Here is an 11,255-nt window from a genome sequence, read left to right on the forward strand (position 1 = left end):
CCATACAAAACAATAATGGAACAGCTGAAGGGGTACTTTTCGCCACAGCCCTCAGTGGTGGCTCGTCGAAATGCCTTCTACGCAAAGCGGCAAGCCCCTGGGGAAACCATAACTGGGTTTGTGACCTCTCTCCGCCAAGCCGCCCGGTTCTGCAACTTCTCAGAGTTGGAGAACATGCTTCGTGACCGCCTCGTCGGTGGCCTGAAGGATGAGAAGCTGCAACAACACCTCTATGCTAAGAAGAACCTAACGTTCCAGGTTGCTCTGGAGGAGGCCCTGGCAACAAAAGCTGCCAAGAGGTCGACGTAAGAGGCACGACCAAGCCTGCCGTCCCAACCAAGGGTCCACCACAAAGACCTCACCGACGACTCAGGATCCGACAGGGAGGAGGTGCACCGAGTACAGCAGCGCACTCAAGCAGCTCACAGACCACAGCTGCCTCGATGAGAAGGGGGGAACTGCGCAAGCTGTGGGGAGAGTCACGAGAGGAGGACCTGTCGTTTCCACAACACAGAATGCAGGCAGTGCAGAAAATCTGGACACATCACCCGGGTGTGTCGGGCTCGGCCCACCCGACGCCAGGCATCCGATAACCAATCCAAGAGCCCCAGGTCCCGGGGCCCAACGCACCAAGGCAACTCGACGGAGCTCACGGACTTCCAGGTATACCAGTTGCCCCACCCCAACGTAGAGAAAATTTATGTAGAGGTACAGATAGAGGGGGCCCCGTGCCGCATGGAGCTGGACACGGGTTTAACTCTATCCATAATCTCGGCAAGGACCTTAAAGAAACTGTGTCCTAGTGGGGGTCCCAAACTCAGGCTGGCCCCATTCACCCTCCGAGACTTCCAGAAACGTAAGGTCCCCACAATGGGTGCAATATCGAGGGCGAACGCGGCAACTGGACTTGCTTGTGGTCAAGGGCCCCTACATTAGCTTACTGGGATTGGCATGGTTTGGACCACTGGGGCTAGCCGTCACCGGGGTGAACCGCACTAGCTTACAAGTGGACGTGGACACCATATGCAAGGAATTTCCGGGGGGGGTTCAATGGGAAATTGGGACAATATACAGGGCCCCCTGTTGCTCTACAGCTTGACCCCGCAGTACAACCTGTCAGGCTCAAGGCCCGCCGGGTCCCGTTCGCCCTGAAACCCCGTATAGACGAGGAATTGGACTGGCTCGTGGAGCAAGAAGTGCTGGAGCCTGTGCCTAATGCCCCCTGGGAAACCCTGATCGTCACACCTGTCAAGCCTAATGGTTCAGTCCGCATCTGCGCAGACTACAAATGTACCATAAACAAGGCCCTCACGGCCCACGCATACCCAGTGCCAGTGGTCAGCCATGTCCTTGCCACCCTGGCTGGGTCAAAAAAATTTGGCAAGCTGGACTTGGCCCAAGCATATCAACAGCTGCCGGTAGATGAGGCCACAGCAGAGGCACAGACGATTGTGACGCACAGAGGAGCATTCAGGGTAAAGCAGCTGCAATTCGGTGTCAGTGTGGCACCAGGCATATTCCAGAATCTAATGGACTCTCTCCTTAAAGGGATTCCTGGCGTCACCCCCTTCTTCGATGATGTGTTGATTGCTGGGCCCACGCCAGAGGAGTTTGAGGACCGCCTCCGCACCGTTCTGCACCGTTTCCAGACAGCGGGTCTCAAGGTGAAGCAGGAAAAATGTCTACTAGGAGTACCTCAGGTGGACTTTCTGGGATTTATGGTGGATGCAGAAGGGGTCCACCCAACTGGGGACAAGGTACGGGCCATTTGTGATGCCCCAGCGCCCAAGAGCAAGACTGAACTTCAGGCCTTCTTGGACTATTGAACTTTTACCATTCCTTCCTTCCTCACAAGGCAGCGGTAGCAGAGCCCCTACACAGACTCCTGGACAAGCGGGCCCCTTGGGTGTGGGGCCAGCGCCAGGAGGCCGCATTCCAGGCAGTCAAGGACTTGCTTGTCTCAAACTCGGTCTTGGCACACTTCAACGGGAGGCTACCGGTGGTGCTAGCATGCGACGCCTCATCCTATGGCATCGGCACTGTCCTGGGACACCAACTCCCGGATGGAAGAGAGGTGCCGGTGGCATACTTTTCCCAGACACTCAATGCAACCGAGCGGAACTACTCGCAAATCGACAAGGAAGGTCTGGCAATCGTGAAGGGAGTAAAAAAATTCCATGATTTCTTGTACGGGCGGCCCTTCACCATGGTGACTGACCACAAGCCGTTGCTTGGCTTGTTTGCCCCCAAAAAGCAGACCCCCCAAGTGCTGTCTCCTCACGTCCTCAGGTGGTCAATTTTCTTTGCCAGCTACCAGTATGCACTGATTCACCGCCCTGGGAAGGCGATGGGCCACGCAGACGCCCTCAGCAGGCTACCACTACCGGAAACAGGCCCCGACCCAGCACCCGCACAAGAGGTTATGAGCCTGGAGCTGCTTCCCGACCGCCCCATTCAGGCACAAGAAGTTACACATCATTCCAAGAAAGATAGGGTCATCTCTCGGGTCCTGGACTGTGTGTGGAGGGGATGGCCCAGCAGCAGCCCCGGGCCAGAATTCGTTGGCTACACAACCCGCAAACATGAACTGTCGGCCCACAAGGGGTGCCTGTTATGGGGAAGCAGGGTCGTTGTTCTCTAGCCCCTCCGCAAAAGGGTCCTCACAGCCCTACACAAGACACACCCAGGGGTAGTGAGAATGAAGGCCCTTGCCAGGAGTTATGTGTGGTGACCGGGGATTGACGGAGAGATAGAGGCCTGGGTCAAACACTGCCAGGCCTGCCAAGAATCCCACCCAGATCCCCCAAGGGCCCCAGTCCAGTCCTGGGAATCCGCCCGAGCACCATGGTCACGCCTGCATGTGGACTTCGCTGGCCCCTTTCAGGGGAAAACATTCTTCATAGTGGTGGACTCCTACACCAAATGGCTGGAAGTCGCACTGGTACCGTCCACTTCCACGTCCGCAGCCATCCGGGTACTACCGCAGGCTGTTTGCAACCCACGGGCTCCCTGACACTCTCGTCTCAGACAACGGGACCGCATTTACGTCAGGAGAATTCCAAACCTTCACAGCGCACAACGCCATCCGCCACATCCGCTTGGCGCCATTCCACCCTGCCACCAATGGCCAAGCAGAACGCATGGTGCGGACCACCAAGGACACCCTCCGCTGCATGACACAAGGGGATTGGGAGTACTGCCTTGCCACATTCCTTCTAGCACAGCACAGCACCCCCAGCTCAACGACTGGCCAGAGCCCCGCTGAACTACTTATGGGTCGGCGCCTTGTAATCAGATTGGACCGCCTTCACCCCGATAGAGCTCAGGATGAGGTAGTGGTGGGGGAAGGAAGGAACCCCCGGACCTTCGTGGCCCAGGACCCAGTGTACACAAAGAATTTTGGGGCAGGCCCAGCATGGGTACCCGCCACAGTCACCAGGGTCACTGGCCCCGTGTGGTACAAGGTGCTAACAGATGGGGGGCAATACTGGCGCCGCCACTGCAACCAGATACGGCGACAATTCCTGGGAGAAAACCAGGAGAAGGACAGGTCAGAGGAGTCCCAAGGGAACAGTGGGGCAGTGGGGCCCGTAGGGGCCAGCAGGAAAGGCAGAATCAGTAAATACAGAGAGGACCTGTGAGGCCGAAAGGACACCGGAACCAGAACCATGACTGAGTGAGCCGGTTGCGCCAGACCAAACAGCCCCATCACAGCCAGCATCCTTTGAACACGAGCCAGAACCTGAACCCCGGACCAGGGAACACCCCAGGCTGCAACGCACATGTAGGCTGCCGGCGTACCTTGAGGACTATGAATGCGGCCTCCCGGGCAGGACTGGAACTTAGAGGGGAGGGGTGTTATGTACTGAGTTGAATAGGATCCAAACTGCAGCAGTCTGATTGGTCCTAGAACAATAGGATCTGAAAAATACTCAGAGTCGAGAGTGGATTTCATGCTCTTTATTCAGCTCATAGTGGTGAGGAGGGAATGGAAGTCCCCTCAAAATATCTGCTTTATATACATTATTTACACAATGGGCTGCACATGATTGACTAATTCCGGAATTCTCCTGTAGACCAATCAGGTTGTGGATTCACTTCTATCTGGAGCTGGATTGGGTGGCTCCTGCCGACCAATCATACTGCTGCATTGTTCTAGGACCAATCAGACTGCTGCATTCTGAATCCTATTGTTCTAGGACCAGACTGCTGCATTTGGGATCCTATTCAACTCAGTACATAACAGGATCCAAAATGCAGCAGTCTGATTAGCCAATCGCGCACAGCCCATTGTGTAAATAATGTACATAAAGCAAATACTTTGGGGGGACTTTCATTCCTCCTCACCACTATGAGCTGAATAAAGAGCATGAAATCCACTCTTGACTCAATTTCAATGCCTCTCCCCATGTGAACCTACCCGGACCCTGCAATCATCTGAGGCCCTTCTTCATGTGCCTCCTCTGCAAAAGGTCTGGAGGACAGCAACATGAGAAGGGGCCATTTCTGCGGTGTCCCCCCTTGTGGAATGCTTTCCCTAGGGAGACTCACCTGGTGCCTTTGGTACAGATCTTTAGGTGCCAGGCAAAAACATTCCTATTTTCCCAGACTTTTGGCTAACATTCTACTGTATGTCTTTTAAAATGTGTTTGTGGGGGCAGGGGATTATTGGTTTGTTCTTGTTCATGTTTTATTTTGCATTTTATGTTCTCATTTTGTTCTTTTATGTTTTGGATGCCCTGTGATCTTATGATGAAGGACAGTATACTACTACTACTACTACTACTACTACTACTACTTAGAAGGAGGAACAGGACCGCACTTCTGCCCCTGCCCTCATCTAAATGATTAGCATAGATAACCGAAGAGGCAAACGTCTTCTGTTTGTGATGGGGAGGAAATTCAATTGAGTTCACATTTAAAAATGAATCTTATCAAATTCATACTTTCTGAAACAATATGCAAATCAAAATATCTGTCAAAATTCATACTTATCTGAATTTTGTGATGATGTTCTCCCACCAATGTTGACAAAATGTGTATGTTGCTGGGCACTGTGCATAAAAATAATATATTAGTGAAAAACAACATGTAAAATGAATATATTGGGAGAAATTGCAAAAATTAGTCAAAGCTGCATGCAAAAATGTCTTTATTAGGAGAAATTCATACTAAAATGCTGGTGAATTTTTATGAGGATTTTAAAAATTAAAAATGCAGGTTGCTACAGAAATGTAGAGAAATAGATTTAAAATTAGAATAGTGAGAAAAGGTGAGAATCGAAATTGACAGATCTTCCCATCCCTACTTGTGACTGCCCTACACACAGCAACACATGAGTAGGGCTACAGTTACACATACATAAAGCTTGGTTAAATGAGGATTATTTGGGACTGAATTTGGTTCTTGGCTCACTGTCCCCTATTAAATGATTTCCTTCCCCTGGAGTCTTCTAAGCTCGAATGTCATCTTATAATATTTAAAGATGTTGATATGGAGGCTCCTCACAGCTGCCTGCAGCTCATGCAGAGTATATTTATTCTAGGAGCATGGTTGCAATTTCTAATTTTGTTGTGGATTCAATGTCAGAGGCTTTATGGCTCTTTGAAGCTATCTCCAAAGTAGTGTTTTGTATTTTCATTAGGGAGCTTCACCAGCACAGCATACAAGCCAAGAGAAAAAGAACCACCAAAACCTTGCCAGAAAATAAGTACGTAGATTAAATCAGGCAGATGGATGATTTTTTAAGAGGACATCCAGATTCATGAGCATGTGTGTTTTCCTTTACAAGAGTATAAAACAATGAATCAGCATACATTGAATTACTGAAACCAGTGCTTTATATGTGATTTCTGCATGCTGTATACTAGAAGCAATGCAGTAGAACCTCGGGTCATGTACTGTCCTCCTTACAAACGCTTTGGGTAATGAGCTCCGCTAACCTGGAAGTAGGTGCTCCTGGTAGTGAACTTTGCTCTGGGATGCAAGTGGAAATCGCGCGGCGGCAGCGGGAGGCCCCATTAGCAAAAGCATGCCTCAGGTTAAGAACAGTTTTGGGTTAAGAACGGACCTCCAGAACGAATTAAGTTCGTAAACCAAGGTACCACTGTATGTGCATTAGGATCTTGAGTAATTCTTTCCTAATCCCATATTTTGCACTGACTAGTGTTCTACTTTTAAGGCTTTCATGCGTTTCTGCTTGATCAGGCAAATATATTACAAACATTAAATGATTTTCTAAACAATTGCTACAGTCTTCTTATACCATATTATACCATCTTTGCAGTGTCAGCTCAGCCGTTAGGCAGGCTGAGGCAGCTCCTTCAGGTGCCAGAAGCCCTGAAGGTGGCAGCCCCTGTGGGAGCCCTGCCACCTCCTCCGCTAGCCAAAATTGTTTGAGATCTTATGGAGCACACAAGATCTCACACAAAATAGGCAAGAATTTGGTACCTATGCCAATGCCGCTTCTCCATCTACAATCAGTATTTAGCTAATAAAATACTACTACTACTATTTTCTAAAACATTATTATGTTTCCTTTAAACTGAATCAACTAATGAGAAACCTCTCAGCCCTGTGTACTCCAAAATGCACTGTCTTTAGAAGATCACTTTCTTCCAGTGCTTGTGAAGGGCCTTCAGCTTAGTGGTAGAGCACAAGCTGTCCATGCAGGAAGGGCTGAGATGCTGGAGGTTTTGTATCCATCAGACCACATAATGCTAGACTAGATGAACCACTGGTCTCACTTGGTATAAGCTTATAAGGCTCATATAGGACTACAAGAGGAAATGTAGAGATGCTCTTCTCAGTAGTTGTGGCCTGATGAGGGAGCCTTGTTCCTTGTTTACTATCCTTAAGCTGGCAGTTGAATAAATCCCTTTGAACACAATGCAATTTACTTTTGAGTAGAAAACCTATGATTGCACTAAGTGTTTTCCTCACCTTGTATTTTGTTTTAATTATGTTTATATTTTTGTGAGCTGCCTTTAATATTCAGGTGTACCCAAAAGGCAGCCTAAACATATTTTGAAAGGAAGAAGATCCCGGATTGTTCCTGGATGTGCTGCCGGCAACCGCAGTCCCTGCGGTGACAGAGTGGCTTCAGGAGCTCCAGTCTCAACAACAACTATTGATGGAGCAACTGTGCCAGGCCAAGGAGGCATACAAGGCCCAGGCCGACCGCCACCACCAGGTGGGGCCAGAACTCCACGTCGGTGACCTGGTATGGCTCTCCACTCGCCACCTCCACCCCTCTCGGCCTTCGCAGAAGCTGGACGCCCGCTTCACCGGCCCGTTTCCTATCGTGGACCAGGTCTCGCCGGTGGCATTCCGTCTCCGGTTACCCTCAACCCTGAAGGTTCACCCAGTATTCCACAGGTCCCTACTGAGTTCAGTGCCCCCCCCCTTGTTCCACCCGAACCGTCCCCGACCGCAACCAGTTTTGGTTCAGGGGAGCCCGAGTATGACGTGGAGCGCATTCTGGACTCACGATACCGCAGGGGAAAGCTCCAATATCTCATAGATAAGAAGGGGTATGGGCCTGAGGACCGTTCCTGGGAACCAGCGGCCAACGTCCACATGCCTGCCTGCCTCCATGATTTCCATGCGGCGTACCCCAGCAAGCCGTTTCCGGACCCTCGGTTTTGGGGGGGGCTGTGAGGGGGGATGGCCTGGGAATCTGATTCAGAGGCTGAACCGGAGGAATCCCAGCCTGCACAGGAGTCGGTACCTCCAGGGCCGGCTGAGCCAGGGCAGGGGCTTGAATCTGAAGGGCCCTCACCTGTGCTGGATCCTCAGGAGCAGACACCAGCTGAATCCGCTCTGGCTCCAGAGGTGATCGAGGACCCATTGCCTGCAGGTGTGCCTCTCCCAGCCCTGTCAGGGGAAGGTGAAGCTGCTCCTGGGTCCAGTAACCCTCCAGCCTCTCCTGAGCTGCAGAGGCTCAGGGCAGAGAGGCGGAGGGAACTAAGTGCTCTCAGAAGGAGTGCTCGCCTTAAGGCCAGGGGAGGCGAGTCACCTGTGGGCCGGGACCGCCCCAGGCCTCAGAGGAGATAAAGGTCAGCCCAGTCCCAGGAGCAACATCGTAGGAAACCTGTTCCTGCCAGCACCCTGACCTGCTCTTCTGGAGTTCCTGACCATGCCCGGCTCCTTGCCTTGGACAGCCTCCAGACCCTCGACCCAGGACCAGACTCAGACCACGCCACACGGTAACCCCCCCAGGACCAGCACACAGACCATCTGATGCGTCTGACACTGAACTGGAAGAACCACTGTTCACCATTGGCCACTTTTCTCCTAAAAAGGAGGAAATGAGTGCAGAAGACTTGCTTCTAGTATGCAGATCTGAAAGGGCCACAAAAGGTAAACCTCCAAAGAGATTTGCTGATGAGTTTGCTAAGACAGCAACTGCTGTTCTTAGTAGCTCAGAGAAGGTGTGGGAACCTTCAAGCTTCAAAGAGGTTCAGGAGTTAACCTCTAAAGATGCTGAACCATGGCTTGATGCCATGAAGGCTGAAGTCGATTCCTTGGATAGGAACCAAACCTGGGAGCTAATGCCAGTAGTCCCAGGAATGAGACTGGTTGGCAGCAAATGGGTCTTCAAGGCCAAGACAGACCAGACTGGCAAGGTTGTCAGGCACAAAGCCAGATTAGTTGCCAGAGGTTTTTCACAGATACCAGGACAGGATTACCACGAGACCTACTCACCCACCGTCAAGTATGAGAGCATTAGGCTAATGCTCAAGATTGCTGCAGAGGAGAAACTGCACGTTTCTCATCATGATGTGAATACAGCTTTTTTGTACAGGGTTTTGGGGAACTGTATATGCTTCCACCTGATGGAGTGCAGATACAGAAGGGAATGGTCTGTAAACTACGGAAATCCCTATATGGTCTCAAGCAGAGGGCCAGGTGTTGGAACACAAAACTCACTGAGACATTGCTTTCCCTAGGTTTTCACCAAGGCAAAGCTGATCCATGTGTTTGTCAAGGAGGAGGGGAAAAACAAACTGTATTGTTTATGTTTTGTTGATGATCTTCTGTTTTAGAAGAATCAGGCTTTGTACCAAAGCACCCTAGCTCAGCTGAAGGAGCACTTTGACATGAAGGATCTTGGTAAGGTATCCAACTATCTTCATCTGCAGGTGGAGAAGGACCAAGCAGGTAATTTTCTGGTACACCAAACACAGAAAATTGCTGATGTATTAACCAGGCTGAATTTGGTTGATGCAAACCCAGCAGACACACCGATGGTGACAGGTTACCAGGTAGATAGTACTGCTGAAGCATTTTCTGACACCACACTGTACAGATGCATTCTAGGCAAGCTGAACTTCATTGCTAGATATTCAAGACCTGACACAGCTGTAAGCACTAACCCGTTTAGCAGACATGCCAACAATCCTACAGTTCAGGATTGGAAAGCTCTGAAGCGCATAGCCCGCTATTTGAAGGGGACTTTGCATTACAGGCTGAGGTTCACCAGTCAAAAGATGGGAGATCTTGAAATCTTTGCAGATGCTAGTTTTGGAAGTGACACCATGGATGGTACAAGCAGTTCTGGAGTATGCTACCATTGTCTCTTTGACTGGCTGTGCAAAAAGCAGATGACAGTAAGCCTAAGTTCCTGTGAAGCAGAACTCAATGCCCTGTCATTTTCACTCATGGATTGTGAATGGTTGATGCAACTGTTTCAGGACATCAGAGTTTCTGTAAAATGTCCTATACAGGTGTATCAAGACAATAGATCCTGTTTGGCTTTGCTGAACTCAGAGAGTTGCAAGCAAAGAACCAAATACTTGCAGATTACCGTATTTTTCGTTCTATAGGGCGCACCGGCCCATAGGACGCACCTCGTTTTTTTGGGGGGGGGAATGAATAAAAAAAATTTATCCCCCCCCCAGCCGCGGCTGCCGCCCCAAGCCTTGCGAACACTCGCCCGAAGCACGGGAGCCCTCTGGAAGGCTCCCCGTGCTTCGGGTGACAGGCTGCCGCCCCAAGCCTCGCGCGCCCGTCGGGACCTCCCGCCGGGCGCGCAAGGCTTGCAGACACTCGCCGGAAGCACGGAGATCCCTCCGGAAGGCTCCCCGTGCTTCGGGTGACAGGCTGCCGCCCCAAGCCTCGCGCGCCCGTCGGGACCTCCCGCCGGGCGCGCAAGGCTTGCAGACACTCGCCGGAAGCACGGAGATCCCTCCGGAAGGCTCCCCGTGCTTCGGGTGACAGGCTGCCGCCCCAAGCCTCGCGCGCCCGTCGGGACCTCCCGCCGGGCGCGCAAGGCTTGCAGACACTCGCCCGAGGCACGGAGATCCCTCTGGAAGGCTCCCCGTGCTTCGGGCGACAGGCTGCCGCCCCAAGCCTCGCGCGCCCGTCGGGACCTCCCGCCGGGCGCGCAAGGCTTGCAGACACTCGCCCGAAGCACGGAGAGTCCTCCGGAAGGCTCCCCGTGCTTCGGGTGACAGGCTGCCGCCCCAAGCCTCGCGCGCTCGGCAGGACCTCCCGCCGGGCGCGCAAGGCTTGCAGACACTCGCCCGAAGCACGGAGATCCCTCTGGAGGGCTCCCCGTGCTTCGGGTGACAGGCTGCCGCCCCAAGCCTCGCGCGCTCGGCAGGACCTCCCGCCGGGCGCGCAAGGCTTGCAGACACTCGCCCGAAGCACGGAGAGCCCTCGGGGGGCTCCCCGTGCTTCGGGTGACAGGCTGCCGCCCCAAGCCTCGCGCGCCCGTCGGGACCTCCCGCCGGGCGCGCAAGGCTTGCAGACACTCGCCGGAAGCACGGAGAGCCCTCCGGAAGGCTCCCCGTGCTTCGGGTGACAGGCTGCCGCCCCAAGCCTCGCGCGCCCGTCGGGACCTCCCGCCGGGCGCGCAAGGCTTGCAGACACTCGCCCGAGGCACGGAGATCCCTCTGGAGGGCTCCCCGTGCTTCGGGTGACAGGCTGCTGCCCCAAGCCTCGCCCGAGGCACGGAGATCCCTCTGGAAGGCTCCCCGTTCTTCGGGCGACAGGCTGCCGCCCCAAGCCTCGCGTGCTCGGCAGGACCTCCCGCCGGGCGCGCAAGGCTTGCAGACACTCGCCCGAAGCACGGAGAGCCCTCCGGAAGGCTCCCCATGCTTCGGGCGACAGGCTGCTGCCCCAAGCCTCACGCGCTCGGCGGGACCTCCCGCCGGGCGCGCAAGGCTTGCGGACACTCGCCGGGGCTGCAGGCTGCTGCCCGCAAGCCTTGTGAGCCCGCGGGAACTCCCGCCGGGCTTGCAAGGCTTGCG

Source organism: Podarcis raffonei, chromosome 11 (assembly GCF_027172205.1).
Source record: "Podarcis raffonei isolate rPodRaf1 chromosome 11, rPodRaf1.pri, whole genome shotgun sequence".
Taxonomy (NCBI): Eukaryota; Metazoa; Chordata; class Lepidosauria; order Squamata; family Lacertidae; genus Podarcis; species Podarcis raffonei.